This window comes from Quercus lobata, chromosome 5 (genome assembly GCF_001633185.2).
Source record: "Quercus lobata isolate SW786 chromosome 5, ValleyOak3.0 Primary Assembly, whole genome shotgun sequence".
Lineage (NCBI taxonomy): Eukaryota > Viridiplantae > Streptophyta > Magnoliopsida > Fagales > Fagaceae > Quercus > Quercus lobata.
The window spans coordinates 52721220-52739850 of NC_044908.1; the positions used below are offsets into that span (position 1 = coordinate 52721220).

Genomic DNA, 18631 nt, shown 5'->3' on the forward strand with positions numbered 1-18631 from the left:
AAGAAAAAGGGGCCTAGTTCGAAATAGACGAAACAGGGCAGTGACTAAATCAGATCCTAACAAGGAAAGTAGCAAAGGCAAAATAGGTCATCACCTTGATAATCCTTATGTGGTGGAGGACAAGTCAACACACAAGCCCCAATGGGTAGACATGGAAGACACGCAACATGGCCCTATGCTTGCTGAGGTGACAAATCACTCGCCTGGGGAAGAGAAATTTGAAATAAGAAATGAGTTGGCCTTGTGTTAGGGAACATTGGAAAGGGAATCCAAAGTTAATATGATGGGTTATATGGGTAAAGCTACTCTCCCCACTAAAAGCAGAACCATTAAGGGGCTTGGTATTAAGAGCTCCAAATCCCTTAAAATGCAAAATTCTAGCTTGGGTGCCATCTCCATTCAAGTTTAGACATCCTTTACCTTTGGAAGCTCTAGTATCAGATCAAATGGAAACAGACTTCATAAATTTGATCAGGAGTTTGGGACAAGGTTAGGCGATGAGATATAGAGGCAAGGTGATTCAAGTGCCAGACGAAGTAATAGCCAAGATAAGAGCTGCTCCAATAGACACCATGGGCTGGGTAGAGGAGGGATTAAAGAGTGCTTGGAAGTCTATGTTCCCACTAACCCAAGAAAGTCACAGGACAAGGTACCTAGAGCCGAATCATCTAGCTTGGGGCACCACGCCCAATCCGTGGTGGAAGTTTCTCACGGATGTACCCTTGGTTTCTTGGGAAAAGGTGGAGAGGTTGAACAAAGGCCATCTGTGGTTCCTTATCACAAAGAATCAGGATGGTTAATTTAGGAAAGGAGAATAGTGGACTTCAGGGGGTCGGCATCGGCACACTTGGGGAATCATCCAATCTTGAAGCTGGTCCAAATCTTAGCACCGGTTCAAAGTTGCGATTTATTGATATGTTGCAAGGAGGACATCCTCGACATACTCAAATATCTAATGATATGGAAACTGGATTGGATAACGGGCAAGGACCTATTACGGAGGATAGGTTGGAGCATGGTGGAAGTGGCCACCTTGAATCCTAGTCCTATTAAGGTTCCATTGGGTAAATTCGTCAAGATGAATATACTCATATGGAATTGCAGAGGGGCTCTGAACCCCGATTTTACGAGAAGAATTTTTTAAATGGCTCCTTAATGCACATCTTAGTTTCCTTGGATAGCTTTACTTCAACTAGCGGATCTATATCTATATCAGATTCGTACTCCATCTTAGTCTTTTATCAAACTTAAAAGCTTGTTCATAGGCACCAGGTATCTTACCAACGAGAGTATCTTTGTAACTAACTGGGACCCTGGGTTGGGAAAAATTCCTTACACCCAAGCTTTCCTTAAATTCTTGACATTACAGCCAAGTTCATCTTCTTCTTCGCTAGAGCATGTTGGTTCAGAGCAGTATTCTACTTCCATGGTGGTTCTCCCTTGTTGTGTTTCTATTTAGGTTTTATTTGGGTATTAGGTTATATTATTTTATTGTGTAGATATACTATTTTAATATATTATATGATAAAATAAAAGTTGGGATGTTGGGTATATTGTAAAGGACAAAATTTAGGTACAATACCTTGGATGTTGTTCCTTAAATTCCCTTCTTATGATTCAGTCATGTAATTACTTAACTAAAAAATACACTTCCATCCTATGAGAAAATTAACATGGCAAAATCTTAAAAATGGAACCTAAGGAACAGCACCTAAGTACTGTACCTAAGTCTTGCTCTATTGTAAAATAGTATGGTATAATAGATAAAATAGTTTTTGAGATGGTAAAATGAGATATTTTCTAAATACCAGATGCTAATACTCAAGTGCTCTTAGAGCACTAGCATTTGAGAATAAAAAAAAAGTCTATTTTGTATTCTCAAAACCTACTTTATTTATTTTACCATCTCATTTTACAACTTATCCAACATCTCAGTTTCTATTTTTACATAAAACTCATTAAAATAATATAAACTATACCAACGAATAATATAAAATATTCAATTTCTCTCTCTTCTCTCTTTCCTCTACCTTTTTGTCCCTCTTTCCTCATTAAAATATTTTTTTTTGGTTTACTTCCTTGTGTAAATGAGATACTTTCTAAATACCAAATGCTAATGCTTAAGTGCTCTTAGAGCACTAGCATTTGAGAATACAAAAAAGTGTATATTTTACATTCTCAAAACTTACTTTTTCTATTTTACTATCTCATTTTACAACTTATCTAACATTTCAGTTTTTATTTTTACATAAAACTCATTAAAATAATACAAACTATACCAACAAATAATAGAAAATATTTTATTTCTCTCTCTTCTCTCTTTCCTCTACCTTTTTGTCCCTCATTAAAATATATATTTTTTTGTTTACATCCTTGTGAAAAGTTGGTTCTCATTTTCATAGTTGGTATAAAAAAGTAAAAACCCACCCCTGGATGTGGGTGGGTTTTGGCTTATTGGTTGCTAAAATAGCAATTAAGGGATTTTTACACCCAATGCTAGTGCTCTTAGAGTATCAATATCCGGTTTTAAAAAATTATTTCATTTTACCATTTCAAAAACTACTTTATCTATTATACCATACGATTTTATAATACATCCAACATCCCAACTTTTATTTTACCATACAACACATCAAAATAATATAAATTATACAATAAAATAATATAAAATTATCTATCATTCCTCTCTTTAATTTCTGTCACTCTAACACTCTCTCAACCACACCACCACCAACTATCTCTCTCAACCACACCTCCACACAACAACCACCGTGACCCCAAACCTACCACCCAGCAAATACCTAGCCACAAACCCAACCATAACCCAGCCACATGTCACTCTGTCACTTTGTCTCTGTGTCTCTTTTGTTGTCGCTTTCTTTTTCAAGATCCCCTTGGATGAAGAAACACATTCATTGGATGAAGAAACACATTCATTGGATGAAGAAACAGCCAAGAAAGTTCTCCAACAGGTCAAATAAACACCATTGATTCTTGCTTTTTTGGTTCCACTTTCACGGGCTAGAAATTCGTGTTTTCTTTTTTTTTTTGGTTAAAGGGAAATACAATAAAAGAAAACTAAGAAACTAAAGACAACTCAGGACAACGCCTGGCCACACCAACCCCAGACAGGTCAGATTCAACAATAGCAATCATATCCTCAAGAGGATTATCCATTACAATGAAACTCTGGTCTTGATCTGTGCCTTTTCTCGCTAGGTAGTCCGCACTTCCATTGGCTTCTCGATAACAATGATTTATCCTGATTTGAGGGATCATGGATATTAGCTTCCTGCAATCCTCAATGATAGGTAACAGCGAGTTATTAGTGTAGTTAGAGTTCTGTAACATGTCCACAACAGACTTCGCATCCAACTCAATCTCCACCATAACCAGATTTCGATCAACGCAAAGCATCAAACCATCCCGAATCGCCCACAGCTCAGCCATTAAACTTGATGCTATGCCAATTTTTCTGGAAAAACCCACTATCCATCTGCCAGTCCAGTCCTGAATAACACCGCCTCCACCAGCTAGACTCGAGTTTCCCAAAGAAGAACCATCGGTATTTAACTTCATCCACCCCTATTCAGGTTTGTTCCAATGGACTTGTTTTAACACCGTGTTTTGTATATTTGAATGCTTATGGGTTTTTTCTTTCATAGGTTGAGTTCTAATTCATCAGGGACGAAGCCAAAACTTTCATAAATTAAAATAGATAAAGTGGTTTTTTTAGATGCTAAAAGCTAAAAAATTTAGCTCAATAAATGTGAATGCTCTAAACAGTGACTCATGACAATAAAAATAATCACAAACTTAAAGAAATTTTCTTTTAAATTAAAAAAAAAAAAATATATATATATATATATATAATTCCATAGTTACAATGTGGAATGAGGATTGAACCCTAAACATTTCAGTAGGAAACATAAGATGGTGTTAGTTGAGCTACAATGCTTTTCTTAATAAAAAAAAAAAAAGAAGTTACTGACCAAACATAAAAGCATCTTATGCAACCATTCAATTATTCTTATATAAATTTAAAAACAATAAATTTCTTTTATGTAAATCATTTTTGCACCATTTATAGATATAAATTACAAGAAAATCAATGCATTTATCCATTAATACATAGCTTTTAATTAATATATTAACATAAATGAAAATTTTAGATTTAAATGAGGTGTAAATGTGTAATGTTAAATGTTAAATGAAGAGAATTTTCCTTCATTTTCAAGGAATTTGTCACTTGGCAAAACCTTAGACCACCGTGGCTAAGGTTCCTGCTCATCTATATATATATATATATATATATATAAAACCGAAGCTTTTGAAGCTTCCACAATTTTCCACGTCAGCATATTATTAACAAAAATAATAATAATAACAAAAAACAAAACAAAAAAAGAAAACGTAAACACCCGACTGCCTTCTCTTTCACTACCCGACTGCCTTCTCTTTCCCTTTCACGAATACCTTTCCCTCTCACGAATACCGGACCTTCCTCCCACCTTTCTACGAGCTCTTCTCTGCCTTTTCCTTAGCCCGATCCTCTGCCTCTCCCTTTCCACGGCAACACCCAACAGGTGGATTCTCTGCCATTTCTTTCCCACGGCAAGACCCTTCCTCCCACCTTTCTACGCCACGGCAAGACCCAACAATCCGACCCAACAGACTGATCCTCTGCCTCTTCCTTTCCACGGCAAGACCATTTCTTTTCCACAGCAAGACCCAACGATTCGACCCAACAGACCGATCCTCTGCCTCTCCCTTTCCACGGCAAGACACAACAGCCCGATACCGATCCAACCTAACAGACCGATCCTCTGCCTCTTCCTTTCCACGGCAAGCCCATGGCCACAGATCCCACCATACCCGTATCCACTTCGATCAATTTCTAGGTATGGTTTTTTTTTTTTTTTTTTTTTTTTTTTCACGTCTGTTCAATTTGTGTGGAAACTGAGCTATAGATGATTTTTTTTCACGACTATGCTTTTTGTGTTGTTCATACTGAATTTTAATAGACAACTTCAATGAGTTATAACTAAGGTTGATGCTGAATTGTTAAATTGTAAAGATAATTGATTTTGATGCTAACTTCTTTCTGCAGTGACCCTAAATTTGCATTCTTTTGCTTGGTTTAAGATAATTGACCCTAAATTTGTTTTTTTGTTTTTTGTTTGATGCAATACACCAGACCTCAATTGCTCCTGTATCCATCTGTATATAAACACGATTATTGCAGCTGGTATCATGTGAAACTGATCACTGTCATTGTTGTTTAGTTGGTATTTTTTCTTCTTGTATATATATCAAACCTTACATCACTACACAAAACCCATACGATTTCTTCATAAACTTTTTTTTTTTATTTAAACTTTAAAATTTTCTCCTCCTTTATCTAAATCTCTTCTATATATAATTAGATTAACATGTTAATTTCTTTTATTCTCCAAAATACTAATATTTTAAGCATCAAATTATTTGAGGAAAAGAAAAAAACATTTAAGGGCATATAAATAAATTTTCTCAGGGTCTGACCAGGGTTTATTTTCAACTTTTTCTGGCTTATGTACAATTTGTTAGGGCCTTTTGTTTTTTCAGCTGCAGCCATATATATATTGGAACCTGGGTTACAGACTTACAGAGATAGTGAGTTATAGATCTGGATTTTTCTATTTGCTTTGGGAAGGACAGGTTAGCGTGTTCAAGACCATTTCAGTTTTTTTTTTTCCTTTGGCTAAATAACTACCCTTTGGTTATGTGGTTGCTGTATATATATTTGTTTTCTATTAACGAGTTTTATGGTTGCTGTTTATTATGGTCTTTTTTTTTTTGTTTTTGTTTTTTTACCCAGTAGATACACATTTTGCATTAACAGTAAACACAAGGAACATATATGGTACTTACACAGTAACTTCTCAACTAGAATTGTGTTCTCCTTTGTTAAATTATTTAGTTGCACAAAACATATTGTAATTGCAAACATTGAGATGAATGTTCAGTAAGTTTGTGATTAGCTTTTCTTCTTCTCTTTGTTATGAATTCAGTGATATGACAGCATAGAGAGAACTAATTTGTTAGGGCCTTTTGTTTTTTCAGCTGCAGCCATATATATATTGGAACCTGGGTTACAGACTTACAGAGATAGTGAGTTATAGATCTGGATTTTTCTATTTGCTTTGGGAAGGACAGGTTAGCGTGTTCAAGACCATTTCAGTTTTTTTTTTTTCTTTGGCTAAATAACTGCCCTTTGGTTATGTGGTTGCTGTATATATATTTGTTTTCTATTAACGAGTTTTATGGTTGCTGTTTATTATGGTCTTTTTTTTTTGTTTTTGTTTTTTTACCCAGTAGATACACATTGCATTAACAGTAAACACAAGGAACATATATGGTACTTACACAGTAACTTCTCAACTAGAATTGTGTTCTCCTTTGTTAAATTATTTAGTTGCACAAAACATATTGTAATTGCAAACATTGAGATGAATGTTCAGTAAGTTTGTGATTAGCTTTTCTTCTTCTCTTTGTTATGAATTCAGTGATATGACAGCATAGAGAGAACTAATTTGTTAGGGCCTTTTGTTTTTTCAGCTGCAGCCATATATATATTGGAACCTAGGTTACAGACTTACAGAGATTGAGTTATAGATCTGGATTTTTCTATTTGCTTTGGGAAGGACAGGTTAGCGTGTTCAAGGCCATTTCGGTTTTTTTTTTTTCTTTGGCTGAATAACTGCCCTTTGGTTATGTGGTTGCTGAATATATATTTGTCTTCTATTAATGAGTTTTATGGTTGCTGTTTATTATGGTCTTTTTTTTTTTTGTTTTTGTTTTTTTCACCCAGTAGATACACATTGCATTAACAGTAAACAAAAGGAACATATATAGTACTTACACAGTAACTTCTCAACTAGAATTGTGTTCTCCTTTGTTAAATTATTTAGCTGCACAGAACATATTGTAATTGCAAAAATTGAGATGAATGTTCGGTAAGTTTGTGATTAGCTTTTCTTCTTCTCTTTGTTATGAATTCAGTGATATGACAGCATAGATAGAACTAATTTTTACTCAACAGTGAGTGATATTTTATGTTGATATTGCACTTGCAGTAAACAAACCAAGATATAGTTTTGTTAATATTAATTTAGACCAATTATTATGCGTTTCATAAGTTAAAAGAGAAGAGACAGAAAAGATGATTCAGGGTAGTTTTTGGGATGAATTGGAGGATTGTGACTTTTCCCCTGTCCCTTTGACTGACTCTATTATTAAGTCTCCTGATATATATGTTTGCAATTGCCAGTCAATAATGTTTGTGCCATTTTCAAAACAGTAGGTGTGTGCTGTTACATAATTATATATGCAGAAAGTATGGCTTCAATCTGCGATGAATCTACTAAGCAAGCAAACTGTTAATGTTACTCAAAATTTCAAATAGCCCCCCTGCTGTTCCAATTGCCCTCAAATTAAGAGCAAATCAATGGACATGAGAAGGAGAAAAAACTGAAGAGAGCTTTGGTTGCATCTTTTATTGTTGTTGTCAACTTTGGTTTGGTGGCTGTATATATGTGTAATGATGTTTGTTGGCTCTAATGTCACATCATTTGGAAAAAATTGGTAGCTTTCCCGTGCATCGCACGGGTTAGCGACTAGTATATATTAAATGTGTAGTGAGAGATGATGGGGTAGTATATATATGTATTGAACTATATATGGACATTCTAGATTTTCCTTTGGAAAAAAAAACTTGTTTATTTAACAAATGAGTAAGCTCAAACCTATAGGTTTGGGCTCAACTACTAAACAAGTTGAACTAAAACATAATAAGATGTTTGTGAACAAACTCATGAGTATAAGGCTATCCATGTGAAAATATAAAATTGTATATGTTTATATGTTTACATGTTTACAAATATACTTATATAGATTTAAGATTTTTATAAATTATTGTTTTTTGTAATATATAGACAATATATAAACAAATAACTTCATAGTGTTATCATTCTCAAAAAAAAAAAAAAAATCATAGTGTTATAACAGTAAAGGTTAGTGAATCTAATTTTATAAATTTATCACGTCTTGGCATTTAATTAAGTAAAAAAAAAATATATATATATATATATATATATATATAATTTCAACTATAATTTAGTTATTTTTTTTAGCATATATTTGTGAAAAAGTATAAAATTTTAGTATATATGAAAAATAACTAGTTTTTCAAGTAGTTTGTGATCAAGCTTAAACTTGTTTGACAATAAAATGAATAAAGCTTAAATATGTAATCTACTTATGTGATAAAATCAAGCTTGGTTTATACTTGAAATAAAATTAAATTAATCCATCTTAATCTTTCAATAATTGGTTAGACTCGTTTATAACCCTAGTGAAAGATGTAAAATTTCATCTCTAACCATTCAAGCTGCCTCAAGCCCTAAGGTTTCTAGAATTGCCTTACCCTACTGTATATTTTCAACTTGAATGCTGGTTGTGCTCGATCTCTCTGTCGTCCTAAAATAGACAAAGAGCTTTCCTTTCGAAGTTGACCTAAAAAGTATTGGAGTTTCTAAAAATGTAACCATTTATTCATTTAACTTCTTATATTAAGTTTGAATTGACCTTTTAAAAAAATGAACTGACTTTTTTCATTGCAAACATAAAAAATATTACTATACTATTTTGTTTCATTAATACGCTTGCAATTTTGTAGACTTCCATTTGTTTTGGGAGAAAGGGATTGTAAAGTGTCATCATATTGGAGTTAGGATTCTAAATTAATTTTTGTCTTAATTGCAGAAAACCGCCCAAAATTGTGTGGGTACTTGCACTTTTTGCTTTCTTTAACTATGAAAACTTGCGATTATGATTCTCAATTGTAACAACCTTTGCAAATTACACCTCCTAACATGATTGATTGTTAAAATTATAACAGTTACGTCCAAGTCATATGACAATCAAAATTGAATTATTCATTTTTCATTTGCAGGCTTTTCTTTTTCTTCTGAATTGCATTTTTTTCCCCTTCTTCTTTTAAATTGCAGCTAGTTAATATACTAAAAATTGAATTCTTTTTTCGTCCATAAACACCTCGTCCGCACAAACTATAATCTTTGGCACTCCAAAAACCTCCTCGAAATTTTTGTTGCATTGAACCTCATTGAAAAAAAAAAAACTTAGTGGTTTCAATTTCTCAACACTCTCTTTAGGATCACAAGACGAGTGGCTAAAGAAACATAGTTTTTTAATATGCTTAACAAAGAAAGGCATGTAGTTTTCTCACGATGGATTTGAGTGTAGTAGCCTCAAAACTCCTTCAAAAAATCGTGCAAAAAAAAAAAGACATGCAGCCTTGCTCAAGCAAGCCTCAAGTAAGAGACATACGAACTCTTGAACAGTTTATTGTTTTGCATAAGCATGTTTACTTATTAGATTGAGCAAGTCTTTGCATTAATTTGCTCCAGTGAGTTTCTTCAAACAATATTTCTTTGAGTAGCTTCACTAATCTTAATAGATTTATGAAAACTACATAAATAAAATCTTGAATTGCATTACAATTAAAAGTCATGGAATTGACCAGTACTAAAATCTTAACAATTTGTTCGTTAGAAGGCATGTGGAGATTTTTTCAATTGAAGTTTCACAATTAAATTTCTTCATTTATTTTAAAAGAGATGAAATTCAGATCCTTCCCATGAAAATTTCAAAAGTGAATTTGTTCATTTTAATAGTGAAGGACTTTTTTCAAATCATAATTTCAAAAATGAATTTGTCAATTAACTTGAAGATAGTTGCCAAGATCTTTATAACTCATTGATATTGTCTAGTCTCCTTTATGAGGAGAACTAAGATTTGAATCCCCCTCTCCCATTTATTTTTTTGGATATATATATATATATATATATATATATTTTAACTTGCGATTTGGAGGACATTAGACTTCTTCTTCTTGGTCAAGCCAAATGATTCCCTATAGAATCAGGGGTGGAGGAGCTTAAATTGAAGTAGGACACTCTAAGGACTATTGTGAGTAATCTACCCATCCGAAGCAAAGGACGACCATAATCAACAGCATTTTTTTTTTTTTTTAAGATATCTTTGGAGTTCTTCCTCTTTCAGCCGGCAACAGAATGTCTTTGTTGTCGACTCATCGACTTCATGCCATATAACGCTACTGAGTAATACAACGTATATGTATCACAGGAGTCTTGATGGGGCTATATCATCGTAGGCACAACACATACATTGAAACACCAGTGTCCGAACCGCTCAACTTCTACCAAACATAATATGAAGCGATATGAGAACTTTTACTGCCAAAGCACACCCTGCATTGGCATGAAGTAAAATATTATTGATAAGTAAATAAATGGCTTTACACATATTGCTCACCAATTATAGTATGCTGCTAGTATTATTCAAAATATTGCACGACTTCTATTGGTTAATCTAGTTTTAAATGTTCATGGCCCAGTAGATTGTAGTCAGACTCCTCTCAAGATAAAAGGAAACGGATAGGATATTATTCAGCGAAAAAAAAGGGACAGGATATTAATAGTTCTCTGGCAGGGAAGCTTAAGCTTATACATCGTCTACAGTATTCATCAGACATCAAATATCAAGGTCTCCCTACTCTACTACTAATTCTAAAAGTGGGACAAATTCATTTTGGAAAGAAAACTTTGTTCTTTGAAGGATAAGATTCCCTAAACATATTATATAAATACTTATTATGAGTTTAAAATACTATACTACCCCCATATTATTAGCATTTTAATTAGCAACAATGAAGAGAATCCCCATTATATTCATCATCCTCCTCCTTCTCCTACCTCTCTTATTTATTTATTTATTTAACAACTCGTTTTGTTTTGTTTGTTTTTTAAGATTCATTATTCTACCAAATGGTTTTTTTTTTACACCATGTATTTTTGGCCACCACAGGTTTACATAGTGTACTTTGGAGAGCACAGTGGAGGAAAAACATTGAACGAGATAGAAGACAACCATCATTCATATTTGCTCTCTGTAAAAAGGAATGAGGTAGAAGCTAGAGCCTCGCTTATTTACAGTTACAGGCATAGCATCAATGGCTTCACAGCAATGCTCACACCTGTAGAAGCCTCCAAACTATCTAGTAATAAACAAAAACATCACATGGGTTTGTTTCCAATCATTAATCTCTTATATATATATATATATATATATATATATATATATATATCTAATATTGAAACAATGGTTTTGAACAGAATTGAAGGAAGTAGTATCGGTATATCAAAGCAACCCAAGATAGTATTCTTTGCACACTACAAGGTCATGGGAGTTTTTAGGCTTAGAACAGGGAGAGACAAAACCAATAAAGGATTCCTGGAGAGGAGGAGACTTATTGTCCAAAGCTAGATATGGCAAAGATGTTATAGTGGGGCTATTGGATACTGGTACGTACCAATTTCGATTCAAACTAATATTTATACAGTTTTGTTCATGTTAACACTACCATCCAGCTAGTTTAGTAACCCATTTGTGTGTATGATATACAAGTATAACCGCATGTGGATGTGGGCAATAGAGATATACTAGCTTGTGATGTGTGTGGTTTTGATCAGGTGTGTGGCCACAATCAAAGAGCTTCAGCGATGAAGGGATGGGGCCTATCCCAAAATCATGGAAGGGAATATGCCAAACCGGAATTGCCTTTAGCTCATCCCATTGTAATACGTGAGTGAGACCTTCTTTAAAAGGTTAGGAGCATGCAGGTTAATTTGATTTCTTCTTGATATGGCCACGCTTGTTTGTGTGTTTTTTCCTTTTTATTTTTTATTTTATTATTATTATCTTACTTTGGAATTATCTACCTATTTATAACTTTTTTTATTTAGACAACCTGTGTTGAGGATTTTGCTTTTTTGGGTGTTCTACGATAATGTTTATGCATGGGCATCTTTAGCATTAAAGCCATTAATTGGGAAGCAATAGACTTTGAATTTTCTTTCATGGACAAACATGTCTTTCCTCTTTTATTACTATGAGGAGTGATATATATAAATATAAGTAAAACTAACTTATTGGTTGGATCATATTTTTCTTAGCTATATACTAAAGTTTGCACTATGCATCCATAACCTAGCGAACCCCATAGAGGAGGGTATCGCTTTGAAGCACATTGAGAGTAAGAAGCTTTAGAAAAAGTTATGCAATCTTGGTTTTCTTTCCTCTTTATGTTGAAAGTCATTACTCATTACTCATTATTATGCAATTAAATAGTAAAGTATGTTACTCATAATCTTGAGTGAAGCTTCCTTTTCTTTCATTAATTAATTAACTTACTTTGAAAATAGGCACGAACAAGACCTCAACTAACTCAAAAATGATTTTCTCCGAATGAAATGGATCAATGTCATGTTTCAAATTAAAACTAATAAGTTTCAAGGCAAAATTCAATGTTATATATGTTACACTACATTTATTGAGAATGTTATTACTTCAAGGGAATTAATATTATGAAATACAGTAAAACGTATTACTTTGAGTGAGTCAAGACCTTAGAGTTTAGATTATTTTATAATTTGTAACTCTATTCATTGTCATCGTCTAAATTAGTTAAGATTAATACTAATTCATATATTCTATAATAAAACTGATTATAATTCATTTGACATTTTCTCAGAAAGCTCATTAGTGCTCGATATTACCTTAAGGGTTACAAGAAATTCTATGACCCTTTAAACAGAAGTGAGGATTATCGATCACCCCGTGACAAAGACGGCCATGGAACACACATTGCCTTAATAATTGGAGGTCGAAGGGTCCCTAGCTAACATCTCAGCCATCGGCAGCTTTGCTCATGGCACTGCCTCTGGTGGAACACCACTCGTCCACCTTGCCATTTACAAAGTATGCTGGCCGAAATCAGGTGAGAAGTGCACATGCTCTGACGCAGACAAGTTGGTAGCCATTGATGATGCCATAGCTGATGGTGTTGATGTATTAAGCATTTCAATTGGGACTGAATATCCTCTTCCTTATATTGAGGATAGTATTGCATTTGGAGCACTCCATGCTACAAAGAAAAACATTGTGGTGTCATGTTCTGTAGGCAACTCTGGCCCAGAACCTTCAACTTTATACCACTCGGCTCCATGGTTATCACGGTTGGTGTGCTAGTAGTGTTGACCGTGAGTTTGTCTCCCCTGTTGTGCTTGGAAATGGCATGAGAATTAAGATCAGGCCTTATATAAGATATGAAAATTTCTAGCAAAAAAATATATTATTGACGCATTATTTTAGTTCATAATTAAACTTTGAAAAGTCAGTACTAAGTCATTTTATTTTCTTGATCAATATTAAGAGTCCATTTGGATACAACTTATTTTTGCTGAAAATTGAAAATATTGTAGCAAAATAATTTTTAAATGTATGAATAATGCTGTAAGACTCATTTTTAATGAAAAAAATGGTTGAAAAATGAAGTTTATGAGACCTGTGAACAGTGCATGGGTGCACTGTTCACGAGAGAATAGTCAAAAGTCGCGGTTTAAAAAAAAAATTAATAAAAAAGAGAAAACGCGTAAGTGCTAAACGCATACGCAAATGAGTTGGATCCAAACGGGCAATAAGTATTGCACCCTGTGCAATTACCCCCTCTCCACATATATATATATATATATATATACCACTTTTACTTTTTTACTTTTCCATACTTTTTTTATTTAATGGTTGAAATTAAAAGTTATATTTTTCAACTATCAATCTTAGCCATTAAGAGCTATTGCATTAGATGCAAGGCCGTGATCTCAATCCTTATTTTCATGCTATTATAATCGGTGACAAAACATGAAAGAATTTGACAAAGTCTAAGTACATTGCATTCCATTATGATAACAATGTTATAGAAGGACTAACTTAATACACTTATAAATTTTTGAAAACTAAAAATGGATTGTTCAAATTTCAGGAATTAAAGAATCACTTCGACCAAAATTTAGGGACCAATTGTATATTTTCACTAGTAATGTATGATGTCTTTTGGAGGTTTATATCGCTACAATTTTCATTGATCAATTAATCAAACATGTATTAATACGTTCTTTTTCTTTTTCTGTTGTTGGGTCTCTTAAATAATTTATACACCTTGGATTGGTTTCACAATTTTGTTTTTAAGTATTGCTAGGGCCAAACTGTGACTCCATACATGCTGGAGGAAAAGCTGCACCCGTTAGTTTACGCAGGAGATATATATAGCTAACCCATACCATATGTGACCAAAGACGACTTAAGGTAATGTTTCTCTCTAGCTTCGGCTTTAGTTTTATTTGAATACAAAGACAGATTTTTCATTTTAGTTAATAACTTGTTTTACAGGCAATGCCTTCCTGGTTCTCTTTCACCCCAGAAAGCCAAGGGAAAGATAGTGTTGTGCATGAAAGGCAGTGGGACAAGAATTGGAAAAGGCATAGAAGTGAAAAGAGCTGGTAGTGCTGGTTTTATACTTGGAAACAGTCCAACAATTGGAGCTGAGTTAGTATGTGATGCTCATGTGCTTCCTGCCACCGCATGCAGTGACTTATGACCATGCAATGAAAATTTATCAATACACCAACTCTACCAAGAATCCAATCGCAAGTATCATACCTGGGAAAACCTTAATACATACCAGGCCAGCACCTGTCATAGCCGCTTTAACAAGTAGAGGTCCTAATGTTATTGAGCCTAATATTCTCAAGGTAGATTAAAAAAATTTCAACCATATTGTTTATTTTCTTGATATCAAAGTCCCCCTTGGTTTTTTACTAGCATACAGATTTAACATAACTAAATCCATACAATATGGATTTAATTTTCGTACCTTCAATTATTGGTTTGCTTCGCAGCCTGACATCACAGCTCCAGGACTGAATATTCTGGCAGCATGGTGCATGGAGCGAGGCCAATCCTCCTACAATGTTGCCACATCAAGATCACCAAATTGTTAAGTACAATATACTCTCTGGAACTTCAATGGCTTGCCCTCGTGTCTGCTGCAGCTGCACTTCTCATAGCAATTCGCCCTACTTGGAGTAGTGCTGCAATAAGATCTGCCCTCATGACAACAGGTATAAATGTGAGAATATGTTACTACATTTCCTGAATTGGGTAAATGAAAGCGTTAAGTCTTTTTTATTTAAAGTATTTGAAATTGATCTATTTCATAAATAGATTAAATTTAAAGGTGTACAGACTGCTATAATATTTAAAATTTTATATGATTTAGCACTCTGTACCAAATTATCCAAAAAATTTAATCTTAAACATGAAATGGACTTTGTAATCCCTATATTATATATGTATGTATTAATTAACCTCTAGTTGTAAGTACTTTAGTTTCCTTGCTATGGCTCACATATTCTAATGTTTCACATTTATACTTCGCAGCTGGGTTAAAAAACAACTTGGGTTTGCCTTTGAGTGATGAATCTGGCAATGTAGCTACACCATTTGCATATGGGTCTGGCCACTTGCGCCCCACAAAAGCAGTAGACCCTGGTCTAGTATATGATGCCTCATATACAGATCTACCTTCTCTACTTATGCAGCACTGGTAGTTCACTCCAGAGAGTTGACCCAAAATTCAAGTGTCCAAAAGCACTACCAACTGCATTCAACCTCAACTACCCATCCATAGCAATCCACAGACTCAGTGGCACCGTGATAGTTAATACTTAATTGGACAGTCACAAACGTTGGTCCTGGCAAGAGTGTGTTTCTTTGCTGCCAGACCGCCCATTGGATTCTCCATTAAGGCCTCCCCTAGTGTTTTGTCCTTTGATCATGTTGGACAGAAGAGGAGCTTCATAATCACTTTTAAGGCAATAACTCAAATGCTCAGCAAGCCTGATCATAAGCATGAGTGTGCTTTTGGGAGGTATACTTGGACTGATGGACAGCGTTTTGTAAGAAGTTCAATGGCAGTGTCTTTAGCTTAACTATAATCTCTTGGTGATTAAATATTTATCCTATGTGTTTTACTTTTATATAGTTTGATAGTTTTTGGGTCAAATTATAGGAGAATAGATTAGAAAAATGGTGCTATATATTTATAAGCAAAGTATTTGTAAATGGCTTGTGACAGTAAGAAATGTCACAGGCTTGTTCTACATTTTGGAGGACTCTTTTTTTGGGTAAGCAATTGCTACTATTTAAGATATTTTGAGTAAATAGAAATTTATGGTATAATTGAGAAGACATTGCTTTAAATGCTTTATCAGGTCTCAGTTAGTGAATTAAATTCAATACCTAAAGAAATAACAGGCCCTCATTACATTTTGCAAACTTTAACACAATTCTGGACCCCGAGAAGAAGACCCCAAAAGAAAAGGCCGAGCACTTAATGCGGGCAGTGGGCACATTTTGCAAACTGAATGAACTTTTTATGGCTTTGCCTAAGGCTTCAAATGGGATCGAGCCTCCTCTTCCAAAGATCTCTATTAATCTTTAATAAAACACATTTTATCTCCAATTAAGCCAATATTTGTCCTCAAAGCATGAAAAATTACAACAACAACAAAAAAAAAAAAAAAAAAAAAAAAAAAAAAAAAAAAAAAAAAAAAAAGGAATGAAAGAAAAATGGAGAAGATAATGTGTGATTTTTTATTTTATTTTTAATTTTAGAGCCAAATAAGTGCCACCTGATATTGTTTGATCTGGTTTTGGGAGAAGTGTGGCCGTATGTGTAGGGCTGTACTGGATGTGGGCTTCGTTATGCTTGGGCCTAGCTATGACACTGGATTGCTGTTGTCTTGCACTTATTCTTTATTGCCCATAAGGAATAAATAGGATGATATCAGAAGCCCGCCTATTGATAGAATTATGGTAATGTTTGGTATAGTAGTTTAACAACGTGTTTTCAATTTTTAAATAACATTATATGTATTTCTACACATTTTTTATCCACATGTATTTCTAAAAGATATAAACAACGTTACTAGAACAACATTACCAAATAATCCCTAATAACTAGAATAAAAAGAATTCATGTGTACATCAATAGCAATTGATTTATAAAATGTACTATTATAGCTTCCTTGACCGTAAATTATTTTCTTTTAAAATAAATCATAAAATTATTTAATAGTCTTAACTTGCATAAATAAAGATGAATTTATCAAATTACTCAATGAATTGGTTAAAGAACACAATACAACTAAATGAAATGCTATCTATTGGATTTGGTTGAGAAATTATTCTTTTTTGTTTGAGAAATTATATGGACATAACAAAATTTTACAACATTTTCACAACATCCTTATTACAAATTATAATAGATCTCAATCTAATATTTTATTTTGATCTATGAGGGTCTAATCCCTTAGTTGTTGTGAAAATGTTGTGTACTTGGCACAACTTCTTTTGTTTTTGATAAAACCTATACTACAATACTATTATTGGTTTCCAAGAGCTACTACTATAGGTTCTATCAAAGTACTACTATAAGTGTTGCTTTGATGAGAGAGATTTTTGTTTATGTTTATGAGAGAAAACGAGCCAAAAGCATAGCCCACACAAAGAAATGTTTATGAGTGATGCTACAATTTTTATTGGTTATAAATTGATATATCTCAGGTGGTTGGAATTCACTCATTCTTATCTATAGCCACATTAGTTTTTATGCTTTAAGTAGTAAAATTTGTAATAACTTTAACATTTCTATTAATTATTTTATTTATTTATTTATTATCTTTTGACTTTTATGTGAGACTCTAATGGTTAAAATTTGGGGTCTTTTCCACTTGGGGGCCTTTTTGTCTAATAGTAGTTGGGCTAGCCTTGCACTAGATGGTGTTAGTTGAGACACAAGATTGTTTTAAGTAATTGACCAAACTTAAAAAGCATCTTTCTTCTTCCTTTTTTCTTTTTCTTTTTTTTCTTTTTTTTGGAGAAAAACTTAAAAAGCATCTTGGGGGCCTGGGGTCTTTTGTCTAATCATGGTTGGGCCGGCCTTGCATTAGATGGTTTTTTTTTGTTTTTGAAAATCAGATGGTGTTAGTTGAACTACAAGACTTTTTAAGTTATTAACCAAATTTAAAAGCATCGTTTTTTCTAAATATAGAAAAAATTGAGTAACCATTACAAACTGATTTCTACTCGGCATTTTGCTTACTTTATTCCAAACTATAAAGAAAGGAAGTTTCTAGAGAGTGAAAGAAAACTTCTCAATTGATTCCATTCAGTAATCAAGTAATGTTAGTTTACAAGCTAGTCAATATATGTACGTGTATAAAGAAATAGAGAAGCAAAATGGCGCCAAAACTAACTACTCTAACAGCATAACTACCACTATGACTACACCAGTAAGAACATGATAGTTGGAGCTTCTAACTGACTTTCCTTCTTTCCTTCACACATGCTAATCCATCAGACTTGTAGTGTGTCGTTTGCTTCTTTTGCTTATGATCTTGATTGTCGTTTATGCCATCTTGATGTTTAGTGTTTACATCAGTCTTAACACTCCCCCTCAAGTCATGAACCTTAAGTTTTGTGACTTGAATTGAGGAAGTTGACCTCATTTGTTTTGGAGCAAAAATATCCTTTAGGCCTAACTTATCTAACAGTCTGGCAAAAGATAAGAAGCCTAATGCCTTGGTAAATA

General features: G+C 33.6%; 1 long non-coding RNA gene and 1 pseudogene across 2 annotated transcripts; both read left to right on the top strand.

Moving 5' to 3' along the window:
- The first annotated feature begins 4431 nt into the window (after positions 1-4431).
- On the top strand, positions 4432-6634 carry LOC115992774. 2 transcript variants are annotated; one of them, XR_004092650.1, is made up of 4 exons: positions 4432-4901; positions 5605-5697; positions 6103-6195; positions 6598-6634. It is a non-coding gene; the product is annotated as an uncharacterized LOC115992774 (long non-coding RNA). The 2 variants fall into 2 exon arrangements; XR_004092649.1 differs by lacking the exon at positions 6598-6634 and having other exon boundaries at positions 6103-6590.
- A 4155-nt stretch (positions 6635-10789) lies between these two features.
- Positions 10790-15968, top strand: LOC115992775 (annotated as a pseudogene).
- Positions 15969-18631: the final 2663 nt, after the last annotated feature.